At 37.6% G+C, this 27963-nt stretch overlaps 1 long non-coding RNA gene across 1 annotated transcript in view; it reads left to right on the plus strand.

The window, feature by feature from the left end:
- LOC116666330 overlaps positions 1 to 27161 on the plus strand; it is a 50900-nt gene extending 23739 nt beyond the window's left edge. The window contains exon 3 of the long non-coding RNA XR_004323116.1: positions 27080 to 27161. This is a non-coding gene — a long non-coding RNA (uncharacterized LOC116666330). The remainder of the gene's footprint in view (positions 1 to 27079) is intronic.
- The last annotated feature ends 802 nt before the right edge of the window (positions 27162 to 27963 follow it).

Below are 27963 nucleotides of genomic sequence, written 5' to 3' on the forward strand. Positions count from 1 at the left end.
GTGAATGTCAGTCTGATTGGATCTTGATTTTTAAAAATGTAATTTCTTGAATTAAGAAAAAAAAAACTCTGTTTTTGTGATACAGTAAAAGGTGAAAAAAACAAAGCAAAACAAAACAAAAACAACTGAGGAGGACCTGGAGGCTTAGCTAGGGTAGCAATGCTATTCACCATGTGATGTTGTTCAGTCTAAGGTTGAGGCAAATACTGGTAAAGGCCTAGATTCTGAAGTCATACTGACAGGAATTTACATTCTGACTTTGCCTGCTTCTAGCTGTGTGTCCTTGAGCAATTTATCTCAGCAGTCTTAGTCTCAGATTTTGTTCATTTGCAAAACTGAAAAAGCCAGAGTATAAGAAAAGAAAAAATATGAGATAACATATGTAACAGGCTTGGTACTTTTAGTGCTTGGTTATTATTGTGATAGTATCCTTACACGTGATATAATATCCTGAAAAAAACCTTGGGGGAATTTTCAACCTCCCCATCCTGAAAAGGGTTACCAGTTGGCTGAAATAATGTTCTGTTACAATGTGTTAAGTCTTTTAAAACTTTTTTTTAAATTTAAATTTAATTTTTTAAAATCTATTTTTCTAAATGGAATTACTAGGGATTGAACCCAGGACCTCATGCATGCTAAGCACACACTCTGCCAGTGAGGTATACTCTCCCCACCGTGACATGCAAGTCTTAATGAAAAACCATACCATCTGTTTTCTTGTAATATTTTCCCTGTGCCTAATTAAGCAGAGTTGTTTAATTTAATAAATTACAGGAGATTCTAGAATGGTTAAGACCTGCCCTCAAGAAGCTAGTCTAGTGAGAGGGGAAGATAAATGTACAAATATATACAGTTACATCAGAGGGGAAAAGAAAAACTAAGCAAAGTTATATAGATTCAGAGAAAGGAGGAGATGCATTTACTCAGTTAATTCAATGGGAGACTTCATGAGGGAGGAGGCATATGATGGAGGCATAAAAGAGAGTGTGGAATTTAGAGAGATGAAGGAAGACACTCTAGGAAGAGTTAAAGAGTCTGAAAAAGGCATGGACAGAGAACTGTGTTTAGTGTTTATAGAAACCATCCTCCGGTGGCTGGAAAGACTTTTGGAAGCCTGGAAAATTAGGGGCCCTCAACCAAACCCCTCTCCTGATTTAAGTCACATTCCTCTCTACCATTTGTCTTACTTACCTGGCCGTCTTGGGCTTTATTTTAACTCACTTCCCAGCCTCCTCTCTTAGAGCTTCCCTCCTATGCTTATTCCACACAGACATAAGGAATCCAATTCTCTCTCTCTCTCTTATTCATTCTCTCATTTCCTCAGTCTCTCTCTCAGGACATATACTATTAATTTCGTTTTCTCAAATCTGCAAAGTTCTTTCTGATCCTTCTGCCTGGAATTTTCCACATCCCCATCTGTTCCACCAGTCTGTAATTCCCTAGTTTTTTGCTTTTTATTCTCTTTTTTGTATACTGTAGCTACCATTTCCCACAGAAAGTTTTCCCTGACCCCCCTGTTAGATACCTCCTGTGTACTTCAATCTGTTTGCCACACTTTTCTATAATTTCCTTTTTTCCTGTCTCTATGCTCCATCAGCCTATAAATAATGCACGAGAGCAGGAATCGTATTTTTCTCTGGTTTCTCCATTACCTAGTACTGTAGTTGCCAAGGAGCGTGTACGTGCACAGCAGTTTTTCTTGGTTCAGTAAATGGGTGAGTAAATGGGTACTGGAGTAATTAGCACCTTAATGTATTGAGAGTTATGAGCGTATAAATACGGACTATACACCAGTGGCATAAGGATAGCGTGGCTAGAGTTCCTAAGCAGACTGGGCAGCTGAAGCACTGTCTTGATTACACACTAATGACTAGTCAGTGAGACATCTCTTTGGAATTTACTCAAATGAAAGCAAGTGGTGAGTTTAAAACATGAGAAAAAAAGATTAACAGCAATATAGTAAAAGGAAAAAAAGATTTCTTCCATATTTTGTGCCAAATAAAGGTATACTAAAAGTCCAAGATATTGGTAGAGAGTATCAGTTATATAGTTGAGACAAAAGTGAATAACGGAACATACTTTTTAATAATTGTTATGTCTAATTGAGTGGTATGAATAATGGCTGAAATTGATTAGTGAAACTTTACATAAACATGTAAATGTGTTTTTTTCCATCTATAAGACCAAGTTTCTATTTTACATTCATGTTTTTTAAAAAATTAGTAAAAAGAAATGTGCATGTGAAGGTGTGAAATGGGTAATTTATAGCTAGACTGAATAAGCTCTGTCTTTGTTTCTGGAGATTCCTGGGTGTCTGGTGTTTTGACTGTGGGCTAAGATAGGGACAGTTAAATTTAAGATATACTGTTAGAGATCATAAACTCCCTGGAAGCCCTCTGGGTCAATTTTTTTTTTTTCTTTTAACTAATGGTTTGCAATTGATCTCATTAGTTCAAAAAACTTAGCTTGAGCTCCCCCACCAAACCAAGATTCCTTGCATAGATCTTGGTGATACAGGACAGAGACACAGGGGCCCTTGGGGAGCTGGCACATGAGACACCTCTTGGCTTTCAGATAGAAAAAAACCTGCACTCTGTTCCTCTTGTTGTAATATATTATTTAATTTTAAAATAAAATTTTATACAAGTATGCCCTCAGTTGATATATCTGTGGGGAAGCCAAGCTTAATTTCAAAGATTTCAACAAGGTTTTAAAAGTATGCAAATAAGATTATGATAGTGCTAAATTACACATAGTTACTTTTTCTGAAAGGTATGGGAAAAATTTCAAGACAAGATTGACAAATGAGAAAGTTAGTCCCATACATGGAGAATGAATTTTAGTGGGAACATAGTCATGATGTTATGCTTACAGGCAAAAGTGTGTGTGTGTGTGTGTGTGTGTGTGTGTGTGTGTGTATTTAAAATAACTACCTAGGAATAAAACTGTCTAGGAGTAAAAACAGTAGAAAAACAAGCTAACAAATAAACATACAAAAAAAGTCTAAAGGTTATAGTTGACCACAATTTAAACCAAAATCTATAAAGTTGTAAAGCTTTATGACATTTCACAATAATCATAATTTCTGTGAGAAAACCATTTCTGGACAAGAAGCAGAAAAATTATTTGTTCTAAGTGTATTTATAAACTGTGTGTGCTAGAGTTTAACATTTTGAAAGCTTGCTATGACTAGAGAAAACAGGGTACGAATTGATTGTCACAATAGAAAGTTGAAATGTTCCAGGCAAAACTAGATGTCAGTTAGGAACTCTCCACAAGTGAGTAAGAAACTAGCATCAGATTTTTATATAGTAACGGGGGATTTGAAGACACTATGCTTGACCATAATCTTGCCTTTTTCTTTGCCTACTTAGGAAAGAGAACAAGTTTCAGGACAGACACTACAGGTGGAAGGAAGGTCTAAGGTGAAAAAGCATTCCCTTCATGCTGAGTTACCACCAAGTGATTAAAGCCTTTTGATTTCAAGCTGTTCTGAGACCTGAAGGGTGAAATCCTGCTATCAGTGGAACAGGATAAAATAAGGGACGGGAAAGCATGGAATAGGCCAAGGGCTTTCCTACTCCTGAAAAATACATGAGGAAAGTTCAAAAATTCTCCTTCAAGCAGAATAAAGAAAAATCTGAGTTAAGTTAATACCTGGTAGAGAAGGGTTGATGTTCAGTGTGAGAAGAGGATGCCTTCATACTAAGGGCAGGAATTAAGCTTAAGCATCCACTGAATGTGAGTCACTGCGCAGATGCTGGGGATACAAAAAGGACGAGATCCAAGCACAATTCACGCCTTCGAGACAGCTGTCTAGAGAGGGAGGCGGACCTGTATGTAGAAGGTCCCACTGGGGCACTAACGATGCACATATAAAGACTGGGGATGACGGAGCCTAGGCAATGGCGGTACAGAATGCCAGGACCCAGTTAAATTTGCATCTCGGATAGATAATATTGTTTTTGTTGTTTTAGTAACATATACGTATATATGATTACTTGGGACATACTATGAATATTAAAAAAAATTATTCACTGTTTGTCTAAAACTCAAATTGAATTTGGCATTCTGTAGTTCAAATGGCAACCCTAAACGCAAGAAAAGATGTCACAGAGGTCTGAATACCCACACTGAGAGTTGAGGGAAAAGAGGGAGTCAGAGGATGAGAGGAGATGAGTGCGTGCCAGATAAATGAAACGGTTTATGCAGAAGACGACTGCACTGGGTAACAAGAAAGGCTCAGGTGCTGCATAAAGTTCTATTTTTAAGCAAAGTTTATGAAGCGGTGACATCTGGAGAAGTAAGCAAGGGTTAGATAATAAAGGGTTGGTATGTTATGATTCGTCCTGGGAGCAGTAGGGCCCCACAGAAGGAATTTAAGGGATGACAGTATCAGATCTCCTTCACAGGAAAGTTACTGTCTTCATGGGAAAACGGATTGGAGACAGGAAGCGGGAGCAGAACTACTGTCCAGGCACAATGTGCATCCACTCCAGGGGCACGTTAGTTAGAATCACATGGAGAGTTTAAAACACGGATGTCCTGGCTCCATATCTGAGATTCTGACTTAACAGGTCTCACATTCTTTTGATAAAATAATTTTATATCAAAAGAAGCATACATACACTGGAATGAAATGCAATGTGTTTTTGTAAACAAATTTTTACACTACTTCAGTGAGGTATGATTTACACACAAAAAGGGGTGCATAGTTACTGTGTATGACTTGATGAGATTGGAGATGATCATGCACCCATGAAAAAATTCACCTTCACAATCTGTGTCTTAAAAGCAATAAATCATATATGCCTGCCAATGCATCCAGCAAACTAACTGTTTATAATTCCTACAAAATTCATGGTTATTTGTATTTGTTAGATTTAAGAATAAAAAGTCATGGGACAACACATAATTATACTTCTCTTAAAATCAAGTCATTAAATATTTGATTGCCTGATTTGTTTCTTGGGTGTAACATATCAAATGGAAAATTAAAGAAAAAAAAAAAGAAACAAAAATCACTGCCTCTCCAATAGCACGTAGCAATAATTACTGTGATTCACAGACCGCAGATTCTGTGACAAGCATTGTGAAGCCCTCTACCTCTCTGCTCCTACTTGATTCTCTCACTTATTAAAATAATTATTGGTTTAGTCATTTTTATAAAAGAATCTTTTCTAATTCGAACGGAAATTCAGATTGGATCTACTATCATACTCACGAGGGTAAAACTAATGTATTAATTTGCCATTGCATTCAGCTAAAAAGAATAAATGAAGTTAAATGGTAGCTTAAACAAAGTAAAGATTTCATTTATTATCATAGAAAGAGAAGTCTGGAAGTAGGCATTTGGGGGCTAGCATGGTGGCTATATGCTGAAATCACGATTTGGGGCTTTGATTTTTATATAGAAAAATGGTTTATAGAAAAAACCCATCCATGACTACTGTGTCCATTGTTTCATAGTCAAAAGAGTATTTCTTAAGTTCTAGAATTTAATCTTCCTTTCAGGTAGAAAAGGAAAGGCCAGAAGTTGGCAGGTTCTTGCCATCTGAGTCAGTGTCTCCATTTTAAGATCCTTTCTCCAGCCCCGTATAGAAACTTCTAGGTAAGTATCAGTAGCCAGAAATGTGTCACATAGTCAGACATAATTGCAAAGGAGGCTGGGAAATACAACTTTTTATTTGAGCACTTTGCTACTACAGAAAAATCAGGATCCTATTAAAAAAATTAAAAATAAAGGGGAGAATATATTTTGTAGCAAACAGAAATCTGTATTTATGAAGGGACAGAGCTAAGATATGAAGCTAGGTTTTCTAATATCCAGCCCAGGGCAGATACGCTGCATTACACTGCATTACAGAATGTCCCTTAGTTGCCCTGGCCTCAGATACATGATAAAACCAGAATAGAATAGAATAGAGAGTAGAATTCACTGCTTTGTGAATCTAGTAACTGTCACAACATCAGTATACCCACCAGTAGGGAGTGGAACAGTTGGGGAAATCTGTATAAATATGGTGGGTCATAAAGGACAGGTGAAGAACTTCTTTCTTTTATAGTTTATTCTGCTGATAATTAAAATCTTATAAAATATTTTGTCTTTGTCCAGATGACCTTACTTGACTGAATTAGTTTAAATATTAGAGAAGAAACGTCAAGAATGAGAGAAATATGCTCTCATAGGTGTAAAATACAATTTATTTTAGGTCCTTGCATGAAGTCTAAGGCCACTGTAGCAATGTTGATTTATTACTATTTCCATTCCCAATTTTTATCAGGCACAGAAGCATACTTCTGCAGAATTATAGGAGCAAGGTTATTTTAAATGCTCAAATTGCTCTAGTTTTAGCATTTGATACCTTTGCCATACAAATCCATATTCCTGACCTTGACCAAACCCTATATCATGGTGTTATTGAAATCATTACAAGATCATTAGGGGCTATTTGTTTTTCAGTTGGTCCTTGCTTGAAGATCAAGCCACTTACATGATATATGGATAAAGTATACTAAGTAGCAAATAAAAGTCATGCGGAATTAAATTAACTAAATATATCCTAACTGCAGATAAATATCTTAAAAAGAAAATCACTTATTTTTTAACGTAATCAGTTGTATGGTAGGAATAAGGCAATTTACAATATCAATGTATAGTGTTTACTTTAAAAAATGTGAAGAAGATACTTTGATGAATGTGGTCAGTTCCAAAACTAATTTATTTTATTCTAAAAAAAAAAGTGAGGAACTTGTCAAGCACATGTCAAAAATTAGAAAGCTATTACTGGTGTCATTTAAGCCACTGATACTCATTAAGCACAATTTCTCAGTCAGTCAATAGACTCACATCTTAACAGAGAAAGATCCTAAGTTATATCTATAAGTTCAAACTGGCTCTACTCATGTACTAAATAGTCAGAAATTTTCTATAAAATACATAACAAGGAAGGGTTTGAGGTAAGACACTTATGCTATTCCTCACAGTTAGGTTGTAACACTTGGCACAGTGGCCAGTATATAATAAAATGTAATAAATATAAATAAATTAATAAATAAAAATATTAAAATAAATTGGTGACAGAATGTCTGGATAGATATATTAAATGATATTTAAAGAAGTACAGGACAGCCTAGTTGTTTCAATGTTATCTGTTTTATGGTTTAAGCTACCATATATCACCTGATATTTAATCATGTTTGAGTATAGCTTATATATGAATATGCACATATCTTGAAAACATTTATTTTTTATTTTTTATTTAGGTCAATAAGACTAGTCAACTTATTGAAATGAAACTTACTTTAGGTTTTATTATATTCTGGTTCAGTTTAAGGACAAGTGTTTATATCTTATTTGCTTCAAAACTTCTAGGTAAGACAATTAGAAGCAATACAGCTATGCACCTGTTGCCTATGATATTGGGAATATCCATTTTCTTTACCCATAACTGTCATATCAAATAAATAGGCTAAGAGCTTACCTGTGATAAATGCACTCTGTTTAATGCAACAAGACAGTCTCTTAATTTGAGTACCTAGCATAGTGTCAGCTGAATCTTCTCTGCTGATTTAATTAGCAAGAGCTCAATGTTAATTATTTTGCATTTAAACATTTGAGTCTCACAGATGAAAATATATATATAATCCTTTTTCAAAATGAAAAAAAGCCCAGTAATAAAACAATTTGGTTTTTAAGGGTGTGTAAGTGTGTTAAACAGCTAATGAATTATTCAACACTCTACATCCTTGGAAGATGTACAGATTTTAATGAGCGTCTCTAATTTGACTTTCATACCATCTTACATTATTTTATTCCAAGTTGTTTTTATTGAATAGTGTTCATTAGGAAAAAATTCATCAGTTTGCCATATTTTGCAAATGAGGGAAGATGAAATATTTGTCAGGAATTCTTAGTGTAGTTTTTGTTCTAGAAGTCCTTCTATCGATAAAGAGTTTTTAAACTAATTCATTATACTGCCCTATAGGAGGTAAGCAAAATATAAGTGGAAATCTTCTCGTTTTGGTTGTGTTTTTATCCAGAAGCTACATGTCAAACTATTACCTAGAGCCCAGTTTTTAATATGCTAAGCTATTTCAGTGTGCATTACCTCTGAGTTCCTGGCTTAGACAAAGCTTAGTAGGAGAGAATGCTGGGTATAAAATTTTGCTTCATCAAAATTGTTTCAGAAGGACAGAAAACATCTTTTACTCCTTTTACTGGCAAAGTGACATTGGGATATATTTGGATGGTTCTAGCCATTCAATGCCAAGAAGAAAGGTTTTTGTTTTGTTTTTGCTTGGAGATAAAAATTAAAGAGGGGCAACCTCAAAATTACTGTGTTTGAGGATGTCATACCCCAGAGGGCAGAGAGATACGCTCATATCAAAAAATCTGGACAGCAGTGCACCAAGGGGTTAGTAAGGGAAGTCACCAGGTGTGAAGAATTTGGAGTGTCTCCTTGCTTTCTTCTCTTTGTTTATCTACGTTTTCTGCAATATACATGCTTTGTTTTTTGGAATAATATAGGTTTACAAAAAGGCATAGTCAGAAAATTCTAGAGCTAAAGGGTTGAGGTAGAAGTGAGTATCTAAAAGTATCAAAAGGTACTATTTCAGAGCACAAGATGCCAGTATAATTTAGCCTCAAGCCCTCACTGGTGATTATATCTCTGTGTTGGTTGCTGTTTTGAAGCCACCTATTAAAAGGTCAGCTGGAGTCAGTTAATGTCATGGTCTGTCTTGGTGTAGAACATGGATCTGTGGGGAATCAAATACTAAAAGCAAGGAGCAGGGACTCAGAGAAATCTTCAAGAAAGAAGATACATTTGGGAGGGTGAAGATGGTCTAAAATGGGAAATAAGTGAATGCCAGACTTTGTCCACTTAGTTTTGTTAAATTCAAAAGAATTTCCAAGAAAGTCAATCCAGTGTACTTAACACTAGCCCAATGCTATAATACTCTAATTTATTTTATTTTGGATTTAGAATTCAGTTTCTTGCAGTAGTTTGGGGTCCCTGTTAGGAAACTAGCTCACTTTGCATAATGAGAGGGGTTTTGGATAACGGTTAAGCACATGGGTTCTGGAACATGACCTTGGGAAGGTTGCTTAATTTCTCCAGAAATTTTTTTTTCAATTCAAATGGACTTGAGTTTGGAATTTTTAAGCTACAGATTTCATACAAGTCATGGGAGATCCGCAAATAATACTAAGAACAACAATAAAAATATTAGTAACCCTTGTTGAGCATTTATTATATGCATGTCCTTACTTTATTCTTACAAGGAGCAATGGAGTGAAGTAGTGAAATACCCTTGTAAATAATAAGAGCTTAGTAAATACTTCCTTATGCTTTCCTCTAAAACTTTGTTAATGGTATCTAAAAATGGTATATATGGTTGGCACTGTGTTTCATATTAAATTCAACAATTATACACATATATACATATATATATATAAATATTTTCTAATGCAGGTAACAGATTGACAATCTATGGGTTCAGTGTTTTGGTTCTGACTGCTGCTATAGTAAGGTATACAATCTGAATTTTCTTAAATGTTGTTATCATTTATTTATCAGTCAATGTACAAGACAGTAATATAAACACTATTAATTTCTTCAATCATGAGGAAGTGGAAAAGGAATATTTGAAGCTAGCCCAAATTCTTCCCATAGATTTATAGTTTACATGTGGGGAGGACTTCAGGGCATTTGAGAAGGTTGACCGTACGCAGCCATCTGATTTGATCGAGGGGGCCTAGGGCAATGATGACATGAAGAAGAGAACTGAGTGTGCTTTCACGAATCCTCTGGGCCAACTCTAGGCCATCTTCCATTCTTGATTACTGGCCTTCCTTTATAATTGGCAGAATAAAATGTAAGCAAACTTCCTTAAGAGACATTCACTGGGTCTAGACTATTCCTACAGATACAGGCTATTACTATATCAATTCAAAATTAAAACAAACACATACTCAATCAAACAAGTTGTAATTTCTTAGCTAATTGTTAGTCAATGGCTTGCTCTTTCCCATTATTCTGTGCTCTTCATGGGCTCCATTTTTTCCTTATCCAGTGGTCTGGACCCATATTAGAGAATTTGTGTTAATAAAGATAGTACATCATTGAAGGAAGGTCCCAATACTGGAACCAGATTGCTTTGTTTGAATCCTTAGCTCTATCTTTTACTCTAAGACTCTTGAAAGTAACTTAACCTCATCATGCTGCAGTTACTCATCCTTCAGATGGAAAATAATAGTATCTACTATATATATGTTATATATATACTATATTCATGTTATAGTGTCTACTTATATATATATATATAACTGGGAAGAGGGGAAAAAAGTTACCTCAGTTCTTAGTCACCCAAAACAAATGAATTTTTAACGAGAGACAGAAAGTGTTATGTAAATAGAAGATTTTATTAATGAAGTAGAAAGACAGTAACATACAGTACACTCCTGAGAACTGGGACCAGCCAACCCAAGAGAGGAAAAATGGCGCCTCTCCGTTCTTCCTCCTGGCTTTTATCCTGGCTTAAGGGGCGTCTTAGTGATTGATTGATACATGGCTCAGTTCCTCGTGCTCAGGTACGCCCATCCCTTTTGTGCATGTTCTTACCCATGAAGCAAACAGAGAAACCCACGGGAGAGGGCTCAAACTGTAATGTTAATTACATTATAATGAGCATTAAGTCAAGTTAAGCCGGGTCCTTCTCTCTATTGCACAGCTGTGAGTATTTAATCCTAGCCGGCTTCTTTATTAACCCTCATTTAGAGAAAGTAAAAGTTTTTGGAGCCTCTTATCCTCATTTCTATCTAACTGCCATATTATATATATATATAAAATTTGTATAGAAAATTTAGGACAGCAGATATCATATGGAAGGGACTGTATAAGTGTTCCAAGGATTTTTGTCCAGGATCCCTATGACTCATTCTTAAGTATCATTAAACTCCATTCCTTGTAGATGCATCATTATGAGAATGTGAACCCTAATTTCATTCTTTTAGTTTCGTTCATTTTTACTCATTTGCAGTTTGACCTACCTTAACCTATTTCCACCTCCACCCATGCCCTTATCTCTCACATGGTCTTATCTCTATTTCCAGCCCCACCACTAACCTCTCTGGTCCCCCAGAAGAAATTCTGGTGCAACATCCACATGTCCTCCAGTACCTGAAATATCTGTAAGCTGCTCTTTGTATTTAATCCTTAAGCCTTATGCCAAAATCGACATTCATTTATTATCCTTCACCTGGAAATAAAACCACTAGCCTCTGTTCATTCTGTAATTATACCTCCGATATACTGCTCTCTAGTATAGTGGTTAAGGGTGAGTAAACGTCTTAATTTCTCTTGATCAAGCAGAAAGCCCGCAGTCACCTAAGCGCTGCTGCAGCAGCAGCAGCTTTTTCACAGCTGTTTAGGTCTCATAATTGAAATTACTAGACTCAGACTACCTCCGTATTAGGAAATGAATTGTGCTCCAATATCGTGAACTCCTTGATAAATGGGCAGTGGTAACAGCAGAATCCTTAGCACTTAGCCTATTGACTGACCATATTCGGTACTTAATGAATATTTATTGAGTTGTATTACATGTCGTAAGTAAATGACCTGGCAAAACTGTAGAATGAAGTACTGAAGGAGCCGAAATACCATTTATCCTGGAGCTTCTCTTTGTGTTACAGGCACAGTTATAGGTCTGGAAAACAAGAGATAATGGCTGGGCTTTTCCTTCCTTTGTGGAATTCACTGTTTAGATTCATTCAAGTTTCTACAACTCACTCCCAACACAGAAATACAACACTATCACAAAACATCCTGACAAGGGTATGAATCGTGTTGCACTTGAGAAACATGCGGGGAAAATGCACCTATTTAATAATTAACCTACCAGCAGTGCTAACCAAGGACAAAGATCAGTGTCTTATAAATTCCATACTATACACTTTTCTCCAAAAATCTCGAGTTCCTCTAGTTACTTCTTATCAAATAAATGTTTCAATTACCATCAAATTTTCAAGGAGCTATGAATGCAGTAAAGCATTTACTTTTGGATAAATTATTTTATTTTTGGATAAAGGGAAGTCCAGATCTTACACGGCTTTGACAACAATCGTAAGGTTTCTTGAAATTAGGCCAGATTTTCCTGAAGCATATTTTCAAGGCAATTGTCTGAAAAGATATCCTTGGATAAAGCATTTCTCAATCAAATAAGTTTCAGAAGCACTCCATTCTATGCCCCTACCTTAAAGCTTGAGAGTGAATTTAGGCATACTGAAGTATCTGAGAAGAATTTTAATAAGGAAACGTATATAAGATGAATTAGCCAAATGATTCTCAAACTTATTGGACTGCAGAACTCCCCTGATTCTCGTCCTGTTTATAGCTTGAGTACCACTGGTATTTGGAGGATCATCTTGCATTAGGCTGAACTTACATCATTTCTCTGAAGGGTAAATGCTGAGAAGATACGTATTACTTTTTCATTTCACCCATACAGGATTCTAGAGTGAAGTTAGATTCTAGAATGATCTCTTGTATTTAGCACTAGGAATGCCTACTAGCTGGTTCCTACATGAAACATAAGGAATTTCTTTTGTTATTATTATTGTGATTATTTAATCATGCCCCTCTGTGTGATGAGTGTTGTCACTTAAATACCCTCCCCGTGTGGTCTGAATGCTGAAACACTGCAAGTGGAGCGTAACAATGAGTAAGTAAGTGAAAAACAGGGCAAGCACACAAAGAGACTTTCTTTTCTTCAGACGGCCTATTCTCTTGACTTCTATGCCTTGAAAGAGAGTAGAAGCACCCCGGTGAATGCTACCTTTTAAAAAACAAAACCTGTTTCAAACAGTGTGTACACCCAGTGAAACCGTGTTTGGGCCAATGGAAATGCCCTCAGCTAGAATCCAAGACTCAGGCCTACTTGTGGATCAATGGCCAGTGTCAGGTCCACATCCACTGTTACTGCTTCTAGCTTCATGAGTCATTGTTTTAAATCTCACCGTATCACTTAAACAATTTCTCTAACTTACTGTCGACTGAAATAAACGCGCGGTTTTATCTGGGGGGAGGACTCGAGCCGGGATGACAGCCTCTCAGATCGCTCAGAGGGACTGCTCCGAAGAGGTAGGGGAGGAGCTAGGATATGTAGGAGCTTTACAACAAAGACCAGGTAGTTGGAACAATAAAAGATTGCTTGTTATCTAAAGAAAAACAGGCATCTCAAGTTAAAGAATTTAGCGCTTTTCTATGTATGGGAGGAAGCAAACCTTTGGGCTCACTGAATTCATTCCTTTGACCAGCACCTAGCTATCTAGGGCGGGTATCCTGTCCTTTCTTACTCTGAGTCCCCTCAGAGAGCACCACTGTGAGTGGCTGCAGAGGCTGGGCTGCAGGCCTGTCCTCACTTGGGGGGGTGGCGGCAGCTGCTGAGGACTTGGTTTCAGCATTCTTTGTTTACTGTTATGGTTACAGTATTTTCATTCACATTGCAGTATTTTCGTTCACATTACTTTGAAAATGCATCTTATTTCTATAGTTCATAATGTGTTGTATTCACCACTCTCTTTTCTATTCAAATGGTATGTCTCCTGCTCCTTTCAAGTTGAGAAATAAACAAACTTCTGGCCTTTTGTATTCCTTGGTCTCTGCTGAAAAGGACGTTCTCAGGGGTCACTGAGAAAGCCTCTTCAGATAATGGATTCAAAGATCAAATAAAAAACCCGGAAGAAAAATTTGCTAAGGTGACTCCTGTTCTTTTGACTGTCACGGGGACCTACCTCATTCCATTTTTTCTTCTTGTTCACAAAAAGAAGGTAAAACTTTGACATTTTCTGCTAGAATAATCTTGCTAAAGTTAAATATTAGATGGTTCTAAAGACTTAAGAGTAAATAAATGTTAATGGCTGAAGACCTAAACTAGCCATTTGTGACCACCATGATAAGGAGAAGAAAAAGGAGTTGATAGCACAAAAGATTCAAAATGCAAAGTTTTTTTTTTTTTTTTTTAGTAAACGATTCAAAACTTTCCCTTTATTTCACTCCACCAGGAATACTTCTGCTGCTGGTTAGAATTTACAGAACAGAAAAAAAAAATAGCTTTCTTCTACTGGTAATAAGAAATTCAGACAAAATAAAATAAAAATCATACTTTCCTATGAAGGTAGCAAAGAAACTAAATAAACTGAATTTCACAGAGAAACCAACCCTCCAGAGAGGAGAAGAGCAGCTGTCACTTCCAGCTGGGGGTCATCACTAGGTTTGGGTTCAGACTATGATGCCAGGACTGAGGACAGGGAGGGCCAGTGGAATGGAGTATAGCTTGCAAGAACTCCAACTCAGCTAAGCACTTGTACCTCTCCACTCTCCCCACCCTCCAGCTGAACTATGAAACTGTTAAAAAAAAAAAAAAAAGAAAAGAAAAGCTTGGTAAGTAAAGAGAAGTCACCTAGTCTAGGACATTCTCCAAATGATTGGATTTTAGGACTTCATGGAATTGAAACCAGTAGGGAAGCAACCCCATCTGAAACTTCAGCCAAGCCTTCCAGCTCAAATGCAGACAACCATCAAAAGCGAGCAGAACAGAGCCGAGAACAGAATAGGGCCAAGAAGTAGATGGATACTTATATAGCCCATTGGTTTCAACCATGCGCCAATGCAATTCAAAAGGGAAAGAACAACATTGTAAAATGATTATAAATCAATAAAAAAAAGTTAAAAAAAAAGAAAGTAATGTTAACAACTTGATATTCATATGAAAAAAAATGAACTGAACTCCATCATAAACTAAACACAAAAATGAATTTGAGTAGATCATACCCTTAATGAAAAAGTTAAGATTATACAACTTCACATCCTTTACTGTTGTCACACTTGCCAAGGAACAGACATTGCAGTTGTGTCCCCACCAGCTTTGGCCTCACGTTCCTCAAGGGAGAACCTTCCAGAAACCAGAAAAATGGCCTTGAGGCTCTTGAAAGCCAGGAGAGAAGAGATATCTGTGTCATTCCATGATGTGGCTATGGACTTCACCCAGGAAGAGTGGCAGCTTTTAAAAGTCACGCTCAGGGGACCCTGTACGGGGATGTGATGCTGCAAGACCATAGCAGCCTGGTGTCTTTGGGGACTCCACTTTCTAAACCAACCCTTGTCATTCTGCTGGAGCAGGGGGAAGAGTCCCAGAGAGGGGAGAGAGGATGTCCACCCAACTCTTGTTCAGCAGATCCAAAGGCAGAAATTCCACCTTATTCCTCCTCCACTCTGGACTTGCGCAGTCAGCAGTTATGCCCACATGTGCTACGTGACTGTCACCTTCTCACCTGCCCAGGCCTGTCTGCAGGAACCCTCTAAAGAGCAGATGTCTGCCCAGCAGGACAGAAGCAGCAGCAGCAACCACTCTCTTGTGAAAGCTTCTAAAGCCACAGAGTAGAAGGTGAAGACAGAGAAGGGGACCCCAAATCCTCGTGTGGAAGGACAAGGGAGAGGGTAAATCAAGAGCTTTCTCCAGCCCACCTGAACAACAGCCATTAAGCTCCAGGAAAGGCAAAACAGTGGTGGAAATGAAGATCAGCTCATCTGGGAAGGCAAACCCGTTAGAAACAGACAAAGTATTAATATGGGCAGAAATCTCAGGATTTGAAGACATCAATTGTGGAAATTGTGGGCTCTGCTTTAACCAGAAATCGGCCTTCTGTAGTCATCAGAGAGCCCACTTGGGAGGAAAGCCTTATGTTTGCCGTGAGTGTGGTCGAAGTTTTAGCTATCAGTCAGCTCTCATCACTGCACAAAAGATCACACACAGGGGAGAAGCCTTTTCTGTGCACAGAGTGTGGACAAGCCTTTAACCACAAGTCAGACCTGGTCACACACAAGATGGCACACTCTGGGGAGAAGCCCTTCGTGTGTCAGGAATGTGGGCGAGGCTTCAGGGACAAGTCGAACCTCGTCACACACCGGAGGACCCACTTATGGGAGAAGCCTTATGTCTGCAGGGACTGTGAGAGGCTTTTCAGAGATAGGTCAACTCTTAGCAAACACCAGAGGATTCACTCAGGGACAAACCCTCATTTGTGCAATGAGTGTGGCCGGAGCTTTAGCCAGAAGTCATACCTCTTTAAAATACCCTCGGGAGAGAAGCCTTTTGTGTGTCAGGAATGTGGGTGAGGCTTTAGTGACAAGTCAAACCTCACCACTCACCAGAGGACACACTCAGGGGAGAAGCCTTACGTGTGCAGAGAATGTGGGCGCGGATTTAGGCGTAAGTCTACTCTCACCGCACATCAGAGGACGCACTCAGGAGAGACTTTTCTGTGCAAGGAATGTGGGCGAGACTTTCGGCAGAAGTCACACCTCATCAGTCACCAGAGGACACACTCTGGGGAGAAGGCTTATGTTTGCACTGAGTGTGGGCAGGGCTTCAGCCAGAAAGCAAATCTAGTCAGACACAAGCTGGCCCACTCAAGGGAAAAGCCCTCTGTGTGCAGGGAGTGTGGGTGAGGCTTCAGCCAGAAGGCGGCCCTCCTAAGACATCAGAGGACACGCTCGGAGGAGAAGCCTTACGTATGCAGGGAGTGTTAGCGAAGCTTCAGCGATAAGGCCACCCTCATCTCAGCACATATCAGAGGACACATTTAGGTGAGAAGCCTTATATTTGCAGTAGGTTTGGGGAAGGCTTGAGGCTGAAATCACTCCTCATTAGACACCAGAGGACTCACTTGTTGTAGAGAAGTTTGAGGCACAGTATGCGTTGGTGAGGCTTTAGCAATAAATCACACCCATCACACAAGAAGAGACCACTTTAGGGGAAATCTCATGCAGGCAAGGGGTGCACTTCAGAGAGATGCACTCTCACCAGAAGACAGGAGAAGATCTACATGTGTAAAGGAGTGGTTCTCAGGTAGAAGCAATTTTACCCAATAAGTGACGGGGTGATGTCTAGAGACGCTTTTGGGTTGTCGCAGCTGGGAGACTGGCATCTAGTGGGTAAAGGCTAAAGATGCAGCTAAACATTTTTCCACGCAGAGGACAGCTGCCCGCAACTATGAATCATCCGACCCTAGAAGACCTGCCCCTTCCAAGGCTAGCTTTAGCTCCGGGGCCCCCCACTGGCTTGGCAGAGGGTTTCTTAGACTGTGCGGCACCTGAGCGCCTTCTTCCCTGGCCTCCTTCCTTCCCGCCTCCTCTGTATCTAGGTCCATCTGATGCTTCTCCCTGCCTTCTCTGTGTTCCTTTCCTTTTTTCCCTTAAATATGGTTTCCGCAAAAGTCTCTTTCACTTCTAATCTTATCTGCTTTCTCAGAAGACTCCAACTAACACGATTACAAAGAGAAAATGGTAATTTTATAGTGAAGCAACTTGGGCTATGTCACCTTAACAAAGTTAACCACTAATATTGGGACAGATTGACACCACTGGCCTCCTAATAGGATTCGCTGAAAAGGACACGTCATTCTTTTAAAAAATATTCCGACCAAAAAATGTATAACCTAAATCTTGTCATAAGAATTAGACAAACATAAATTTTAAAATATTCTATGAAACCACTGCCCTGCATTCTCCAAAAATAGCAAGGCCAAGAAAGACAAAGAAAGGCTGATAAACTGTTTCAAATTATATGAAACTATGGCGACACAAAGACTTAACACAATGCATGGCATAAGACTAAATCCTAGACAGAGGAGATGTAGTTATAAAAGACTATGGATTAGAGAATAGTATTTAATTGATATTAAGTCAATGATATATGCAGTGTAGAGTGGTCATGGTGATCCTATCCTTGCTCTGGAAAGACACAGGTGAGTTTTTAACGGTAAAGGGGCATTGTGACTCCAACGTATTTACAAATTGTTGAGGAAAAAAAGGTTCTCAAAGTGTTCATGGGAAACAAAATGTATATATGAAATATAAATGCATTTTCCAGGAGGAAGGGAAGAGAAATAGGGAGAAAGAACAAATGGAAAAATTTAAACCATTTGTAAATCCAGTTAAAAGGTACACAACAGTGCCTTTTTCTTTGCTTGTAACTTTTCTCTAAGTTTTATATTATATCAAAATAAAAACATTAGCACAAAATAACGAGGAAAGGAGGAAGGGCACAAGGAAGGAAGGGTAAGGAAAATACAAAGGAAGGGAGCTCCTGGGATGTTAGGCTGGTTGGTGGTCAGAGCACCAATCACAGTTAAAACTGGACTTGCAAGGCAGCCCAGATTGACTCCACTCCAGGAGAAATTAGAAAGAATGGTCTGTATCTTCACTGTGAGATAAAAGAAAGGGCTTGCACTCCTTTGAAATATCATACATTTTTCTCTAACTGTTCTTTTAAAATACACAGTGTTCTGAATATAATTAAAAATTACCAGATGTTGAATAAAGTAGGAAAATGTAACCTTATTCAAAAGAAAATAATAGGAGCAGACCAACAGATCATCCAGTAATTGGAAATGGCAGCAAGGACTTTGTATCAGTTATTATAACTATTGTAAAGAGTTTGGGGGGGAAAAACGTAGGCTATTTCAAAAGGAAAATCAGAATTCCAAGAAAAGAACTAAACATGAATACTAATACTGAAATATATAATATGTGAATTTTTTCCTCCAGATCTGCCAGTGCAGTAAAATTAACTGCCATTTTCCTTCCATTTCTTTCTGAATAACTTTCATGGAGATTCAAATGAGTGGTTTAAATGAACCCAGAAATAACATTAGAAGGGAGCCATTGCTTTGAAATTTATTCATCTCCTCATTCTTTAAAACTTGGAAGACCGGTAACTAAACCCTGATCTAGTCAACCATATTATGAAGAGGCACTAAATTTAATATATGTTTCTCATATTTTAGACTCTAAATAAAGATTTCACTACTTTTCCCAACTCTGCCACTTGCTTCCAAAGCTGATATGATTCTTGTGAAGAAATGTTTTTATTTCCAAATTTTAAATAGGATATTTGCTTTCTCTTAAGGCATCTGCCTGAGTAGTTTTCTTTTTCATAAATAAATTTTTTAAACTTACAAAATCTTCTAGCTCGAGCAAGAATTTTCTCTCTCCTTTTCTGTCTCTTTCACTGTCTCTCTTTTTCTGTCTCTGTGTCTGTCTGTTTCTCTCTCTCTAATGTATTTAGACCTACCCTGTTTCCTAATTTAGTAAATATAACATCTTAGCTTTTGCAATTTCAATTTCAAAAGGGTAATAACCATTAAAAGTTACAAATTTTCATGGTTGACCCATTTTCATTAATCAAAAGTCCTATATTAAATTAGGTAGAAAAACATTAAGCTGGCTAGATGTGATCCACTTACTGTTGGGATTAAAATGAGTGAAATTTCCAGGGAACGATTAATGTTTATTATAGAAAATGACCCTGCAATGTATATAATATGATCAAGATGTTTTGGGCAACTATGATTTGTGTTCCGTTTCTAGCTTTCTTTGACATCAGAGAATGATCTGAGTCCATCTTAATTCACCGTCTTAGTATAAAACAAACAGCATTTATTGGTTTGGGTTATTAAAACTTACCTATTTTTCTCCTTTTGGCAGACAGTCGGAGCTTAAATGACTATTTATTTTGTATATCTTAAATAAACCTCTGAAATTTAGAAGATTTTACTTGTCGTTTCACCTGCACACACACACACCACAAAACCTACAATTTCATGCATGATTCTTGTTATGAATACTTTCCTTGGAAAAGTTTGGGACTAAATGAGTAGCAAATGAATAAAGGCTTATTCTTATGAGCTTTATATAATCATTCCCTATGTGTAATCTTAGATCACTCTAGGATTTCTGCTCTAGTTCAAACACACACTGCCTTATGAGTCTAACATTTGGAATTAAAAGCAAAATGTGAGAGGAGAGAGCCAAAGGTGGTGCTAATCTGGAACTGTGTATATAAGAAGTGGGTAGTAAGTTTGTCCCCAATATCTTCTTGTCAAACTTTTCTTTCTGGAGTCTCCTCCAGCAAGAGCAGAAGGAATCTGGATAGAGGAATTCCTTTCAAGGCATTACATCCTCAGATAAACACTTTGATGGATTCCTCATCTGTAAAAATCTAGTTTAGGGGATAAGATCCTCTGTCAGTTTCAAGATGCCAGCTATGATAGACAATAGTAGGAGGGCCACAGAAAAGTATTTAGAGTGATCGAGGCAAGCTGCTGCAAGAGGAAGAACAAATCTGACTCCATGTTAGATCTGTTCCTTTAGCTCTAGTGCTGTTTCCTGTGCTTAGTCGTGCTAGCTCTGCACCTTTTGTAAAAGAATGTTGCCTCTACCCTGAAATATACAGGAGAGCCCACTCTCAAGGCTCTCCATTCATATAGAGATAAAAAGTTGCAAAACAGAGAATAACATTTGTCTTGTTGGAGGTTTAAGGGAACACCATGACCTGACCTACTTGGACAGCTGCAAGAACAAAGAATTCCAACACCAAGATGTTTGCAATAACCAATCACACCTCTTCCCCTTTTCAGTATAAAAAGAGCCTGACTTCTGACTTGGGAAAGATGGTTCTCTAGGACATTAGTCACCCATCTTCTTGGTCTGCTGACTTTCCAAATAAAGCTGTTATTCCTTGCCCCAACACCTCATCTCCCAATTTATTAGACCGTCATGCAGCGAGCAGAATGAATTTGGACTCTGTAACACTGCTTTTCTGAGCTGGGGGAGTATAAATTGATAGATTTGGATATTGATGGATTTGGTTACCTCCTACTTCTCTCACCTTCTTAAGCCCAGGTTACTTAGTCATAATTGCTGTTTCTATACAGTACTTTGGCTAATAAAGACATATAAAGTGCCACAGTGGTGAAAACAACCTTCAAAATACAGTGGGAAGAGTCACAGGAATCACCTTGATGCGCATTCTGCCTCTGTCTTTTAACTTGATCCTTGATCCTGGACTACAAATGGCTCTCTCTAAAAACTTAATTTTCTCATCTTCAGTGTTATTAAGGTAAAATGATACTATATATAAGCTGGAATTGTAGTAAACTCATTTAAAAAATACTCTTTTCTCTTTGCTGTCTCCTACTTAGCTGGTTCCCCTCATTTAAATGGACAAGGAACTTCATTAGTCCAGGGCAGCTGCAGCTTCAGGTCATTTTATGACCTTGATCAAGTCACGTAACTTCTCAGAGTTTCTGTTTTGCCATCTGCAAAACCAGGATAATCCTAGTTCACACCTGCTCACCATGCTGTGAAGATGAATGTCTTAACATCCACAAGCAGGCTGTACTCTGGGAGAAGCCAAGTGCCACTTGCAATAAAAATAACAGGAATAACATTTAAAAAATATTTATTTCTCAGGTACTCTCTAAAGAGATTTGGGCATCTGTTGCCCGGGACATATTGGCCTTTAATTAAATACAAATACCTGCCAGTTTTCATTAAAGTCCATTTTAGCAAATGGTTACTGTCTTGCGATACATCTATGGAGCCCCTTGCAGATGAACAAAAAGCCTTTGGGAAGAAGTGCTGTACCACGCGGGCAGGAAGCGGAAAACCCCACCAGGGCAGCTCCGTGCACAGTTACCATTCCGCCCGGAGCACTACTTCTTCTTCTCCTTCTCCTTCTCCTTCTTCTTCTTCTTTTTTTTTTTTTTTTAACAAACTTGGCACTTAGAAAACATTGAGCATTTTAACTGGGAGATTTTGCAGGAATTTTTGATTACACACTGCCTGACAACAGTATATGCCAAGTATACATGCTGCTGAAAAACTCTCAGGGTTACATTTAAACAGATCTATCATTGTCTTGTCTCTTACTAATACCTATGGACCTATTAATGTTGAATTTGAGGTTTTGATTTCTTATCTCTAGGAAACGTACTGTCAACATTAAAATGTTTTTTAATGCAGTTGTTTATTTAAGAGATGAGCACTGTGACATGTGCAAAAGCATGATGTGAGCTTATTAAGGAAGCTGGCGGGTTTTATACTATGTCTTCAGTTTTTAAAATGCCTCTTCTAGATATGGCTTTCTACATATAGTTTTCTTAAAATATATCTGCAAGTCTTACTCCTTACTCTTTCCTACTCAGACTTGGTGCCTGAGCGTGTTTCACCGAGTGCTGAATTGATTCACTGCGGCTTAAAGGTCAGCTTGTATATTCAGCGGTAGCACGGGGGAGGGAAAACTGGATCTGGCTTTCATTCTCTGGCTTGAAAGAGAAAGCATAATACAAACAACCCTTTAAATATGTTGGTGGTCAAGTTATTACCTAGTGTAGAAAGAGCAGAACAATTTCTATTAAAAGTCAGGAGCAAATAATAAGAGGAGTAAGAAAAGAGAAAATTAGAGAGAGAGAAAAAAAGCCTGTTTTTTTTTTTTTCAGAAGAATTGTTTGTTGTTTCAGAACAGAGTCTGTTGAAGATATGTGTCAATGACGCACAAAATTCAGGCAATGCCTGTTCTTCAGTTTTCGGCTGACTCCAATGGACTTTAAACATTTCCTCTGTAAGATTTGAATGTTACTTTAAAATAGGATGATTTACCAAAAACTCTATTTTTCTTGCACAAGAAAACAAATTAATAGGATAAGAGAATAAAAAGGGGGCTCCTTGTTCACAAGGCTGAGTGTGTTGAGAACTTTAAAGGCAAGCTTGCACTCAGTGAGTCTGAGAGGCGCGATGGTGCTGGTCTCCCAGGAGAACGCTCGGCTTCTGTCATGCCTCCGACCCCTCCTGCACAGAACTTAGGTTAATATTCCTAAAGCATGTTGACTCCCAATTGACTTACAAATAAATACATTCAAAGCCTTCCATGATCTCAGCCGCAGTTGATTTTCTGATCTCTTTGTGCTGCTCCATTGTACTTAGTTGACTTTCAAGTCTAGATGAACTACTAATTGAATTGCTTCTTGATGTCTATCCTTTTTCTCACACTTCCCATGGCATTGACTTGTTTTGACTTTTCTGTTTCCAAGTGCAATGTGTATTATTTCTCCCTTAACTATTATTCTGATTGCTTCTGCTCCGTAAGCCATCATTAATTTTACTCTCTTCAGAACTCTCATAGAAACTGACCTTTCACATAGAATTACATTATATCCTCTACTGTACATTATACGGTCTCTGTAGATGCTTCCTGTGCTACTAGGCCTGATTTTTTGTTCTGTATACTACAAAAACTCCTTGAGGTCTGAATTCAATTTGTGGATATGCCAGCTCTGTACATCTACCTCCATGAGTACATTACATTTAATGAAAGCTATATAACTCATTGACTGAATACAAAAGGAAATATTTTTATCCTGACTTCATCAACTTTTCTTTCATTTGGTGCAATTTTATATTTTATTTTGTTTGCATTTTTCTTCATTTAGTTTTGTTTAAAATGACAAACTTGTTTTATAGCCTGGAAAAAAGAGAAAATACAGAAGGCTTAGAAAAGCAGGCTTCAGAATCATTGGGATCTGGGTATGAGGGGATAGGGACCAAAAAAAAAAAAAATGCATTTCAGGAACAATCCAGTAAATATACTGCTGCTCTGAAGAAATGGAAACCAAACCATTTTCTACCAAATTGTCAAATTTTGAGAAAGGGGTGTCTAACTGGTCTAAGCGGTCACGCTAGGCTTATAGTTGGGAAGATGTAACTACTGTTTACAGTCTGTGTCTGAAACACTTCTTGCAGCAGTGAAGACATAGTTGCAGTAGAATAAATGAGTGGGCTATTAGGAAGGAGAAATAGAGGCTGTCAAAAGCAGGCACACATCCATTACTGAAGATGCATCATGTGGAGACATTAGGTGAGCTGTGGGAGATAATTGCTATTATTTTTTTTATAAACTGTAATTAATGAACGTGTTCTTTAAGTGTTTTATTATATTTCATTGTGATGCATGAGACTGAGGCTGTGTTTATTGCACAAAGAGAATATCTTGCACAGTTTTCCACATGATTGCCACAAAATACCCCAGGTATGGTATAACATCCATCTAATTTTTCTATATTCAGATTCTGGGTCAGCATATACTCAGAGGTATCAAACGTTCTGACTCTATTTGTGGTGGAAAGGATGGTATGGCTTTGAAGATCTTTAAATACAGGCAGACTTAAGGATGTAAATAGGAACTGACTCAAAAAGAGGATGAGATACGACATGCCTCTAGAGGGAGTGATTTCTTCTGTTGATAAAAAGCATTTATCGAGTCAAACAGCAGATGCGATTTGAATTCTAGGACTGACTAGGCTTCATGACAAGAAACCCTACGTCACATAAAGCAAAATAACATATTTTTCTTGTTCAGCCCTTTCTACTGCCTTTACTTCAGAGAACAGTTCAGACTGTAAGAAATGGTACTGACTCATTCCTTGCCTGGCTAAGAAACCTTCACCAAATACCTACTCTTTGTTTCATAGGGATGGGCACATTGGGCCAGATTCTGAGACTAAAATGAGAAAAACCAGAGTTCTTGTCTCCCAGGAGCAGTATTGTAAGAGACAATTAAATTAATGTGATTGTAATGAGACCCATTATTTTTAGTGATTTATGAGAAAGCAGAAGAAGGTTCCCCAAGAAGTAAAGGAGAAGCAGAGTGTGGCGTAAATGACTTCTAGAGAAGGTGGTGCTTGAGTAACCTATGTAAGCGGGTTTTGGAGTAATTCAGAGGAACAATGTGGAATACCATTGTGAAGAAGTGAGGGTAGATACTAGAAGTTGAACTACCCATCTCTCATTTAATGATAGAATAAAAAATAAATTCTGCCACATTGTCCCTGAAAATGAGCTATATTAGTTAAGCCAAAGTTGTATTTTTAAACATTAACTCCCAGCAGAGAGTGAGGCAAGGGAGTTATTATGCTAACTTCAGAAAAAAGAGCTTTGCATCACTAGGGAAGCAATCTGGTCTATGTCCATCTGAAATGAAACTTCATGGGACATGGGAAGGCTGTATCTGTTGACAGCACAGTGGAATATATCTGCCTCCAGGAAAGCAGTATGAAAGTTGCCAATATGAAAGAGTCAAGAACAAATAAAAAGTTGGCAGAGTAATGACAATGAAAACTTTGAGTCTGTACAAATGGCCAAATGATTGTTTTTTATTCCTCCAAGCTAGACTGTTGTCTTTGGAATTTTCCTTCTAAATAGCTTATCTAGATAGATAGCTCATAGCCAAAGTCTCTTTGGTTTTATACTCTTTGGGTTATCAACTAAGGCTTAGCAGACTCATTTAAGACAGAAATGTTTTTCAACCATCAAGAAAGCAATGAAGATATTGAGACAGTCACGGCCTTGTCTTTCAGTCACTTAGGTAGAAAGAAAGGCATTCACACATAGTCACCAAAGGACTGTGCTAGACTTGGACCAGAAAGAAATGCCAATGTTATAATTAACATGTGATATCAATATCATCTCCAAGCTCTGAATTTATCAGTGAATCCATGCCAGACCTTCAGTGCCAGATGGTCAGCTGACCTCTGTGATTGGTTAGTTTCCTCTTAGATGATAACCCATTTCATCTTAGGAAATCCTTCCATATTTTGCTTGCCATCATCTGTTGAACCTATCCTTTTATGTTTTTTCCACTGCTTAATTGTTGTTCTGTCTGCTTGCCCTTCTGATGCCGACATACAGCATAGTTCAGAATTTTTTCCTACCCAGGTTAAACAGCTCCCAGTCCCTTCACATGTTTCCCATGTGACGCACAGTGTGTTTTCCTAAACCTCCTCATTTAGAATATTTTCTACATTCCCTCTATGTTTTCCTTAAAGCGCATGAACATATGAGACTCTCACTATTCTGGAATGTGCCAATTTCCCTTAGTATTTAGAGATCCTATTAAACTAGGGAAGTAATAAAGAAAGGAACGCTTCTTTTACTTGTATTGTGTTCATACACTTGTCGTCTGCAACAACCCAAATCTTTTCCCAATCATTTGCATACTCAGGTATAGGTTTCCACTTGTAGATGCAGTGTTATGTTAATACTTTTGTCTTCTTCTTCTTGAGGTTTTTCAGGTTCACATGTCAGGAAATGTTTCCCTGATGTTTGAGAGTTGTCATAGTATACCAGAAAACTCAGTCCTCAGAGAGCTCTATGTGTAAATCCCTGTTTTATCACATCACAGCTGTGACCTTCAGCTACCTATTAACTTCTCTAACTCTCAATGTGTATATCTATTAAGTGAAGACCTCCTAAAAATTGTTAATATTAAATGAAATGATGTTTGGAAAATATCAAGACTAGATACTGCCTTATTCCTAGGAAATGCTCTATAAATGTTAGCAAAGCTGCAGAGAGGACATCTAATTCACACCTAATTTAACAAAAACTGGCATCTTTTCTAGACAGTGAGTTCTAGCAATAAGAACTTCAAAACTGAAATGTCTTGCCCAAGTTTGTATAGCTACCTAAAATAAGAATAAGGATGACAACCTTAATTCCTTGTGTTGTATTTTGCTTTCCTTCAATGATACCAGTCATTATTACAGATTATACCTTTGTTTCTGTTATTATAAATAAACATGAATCTAAGAAAGAAGGTATAAGATCAAAGAACAAATACATTATCATACCAAATATTCTATTGGATTCATTTGAAAATATCTCTGTACAATAAAAATCTAGGGTACTACTCTCTTAAAAATGCAAATAGTTTAAAAAATATTAATATGGGCACAATTGCTAAACTAGAACTGTATTTATTCTTAGAAAATCTCAGAGGTAAAGACAGCACCTGAAAGGTTATAAACGTTCTCCCTGTGTCTTAGATCTGTAAATAATTCATCATGACAATCATGCCAGGGTATAAGATACAGACACATACAAACAAAGTCAGAGAAACCTGTGCCTCTCCCCTAGCAGAAAAAGAGATTTAGACACTGTGGGCTTTTGTTTATTTAAACATTCCAGAATTGTGGTGATTATATTTTAAAAATAACTTTATTTGTGATTGTGTGGTTAAAGATTGAGGGTGATAATTAGATACAGCCCTTAAATTCTCCCCATGCTCTACACTTGAAATCCATAAAAATGTGGAGGCAAGAAGTACATGCTTTATTGCACCTTTCATTTATGAAATACTCCTGCTCACTCTGCCTCACTGATTCTCTTTTCTCCAGCTGCCGTTTGGCTTCCCAGAGCCAAATGACAGACTTCCTCCTGTCATGCCAAATGAAGACCTGTACTCTTCAGAATTGCTCTAAGAGGTATATGCATTATTTACTTTTCCCCCTAACTTCAAATTAAAATTTTAGGTTGCAGTCGAATGTAATAAATAATAGTGATAAAAATATTTATTAAATAACAACAATGAATTGACTAGCTAAACTGATGTTTAAAATGTTCTTAGTAATGGTACTGCATGGCAAAAAATAAATTGAATTAAACAAAACACATCCTGTCACTCAGCTATACCTATATAAATGAGACCAAAAAATGTAACTTAATCTCATAAAAATACTTTTTTCTCAAATCTTTTTGTGCTGAAGGGCCTTGTTTTATCTGATGTGTTGACATTAGTTCTTATAAAATAGAGCTATTTTTCCTATTGTTCTAAATGCTAGAGAATTGAGGTAATATGTAGACCTGCGAAAGGAGAAGATCAAGAATCAGCCTTGTGTGCCGGAAAAACCCTTGAGAAGGAGAGTGGAGACCCAGGTTCCAGTCCTATCCTTGCCACTAACCAGCCACGTGACACTGAAGTTACTTAGCTGCAGTGATGGATGGACATGTCCCTCACTCTAGGTATAGTCCCCTATGCGTGAAATGTTGACAATACCTTCCCTGAATACTTTGTGAGAGTATAAAAAAAAGCTCAAATATATTAAAGACTAATAGCATTATGAAGACCTGATTTAAGGTGCCAATTATGCCTGTTAGGTGAATAAACTATAAATTCCTTAACCCAGCTAAACCTCATCACCTACCAATTAAGAAGTTGAATCAAATCTCTGAGATGCTCTTATATTGTAAAGCCTAATACAAAATATATAATTATATACAC

Source organism: Camelus ferus, chromosome 10, assembly GCF_009834535.1.
Source record: "Camelus ferus isolate YT-003-E chromosome 10, BCGSAC_Cfer_1.0, whole genome shotgun sequence".
Taxonomy (NCBI): domain Eukaryota; kingdom Metazoa; phylum Chordata; class Mammalia; order Artiodactyla; family Camelidae; genus Camelus; species Camelus ferus.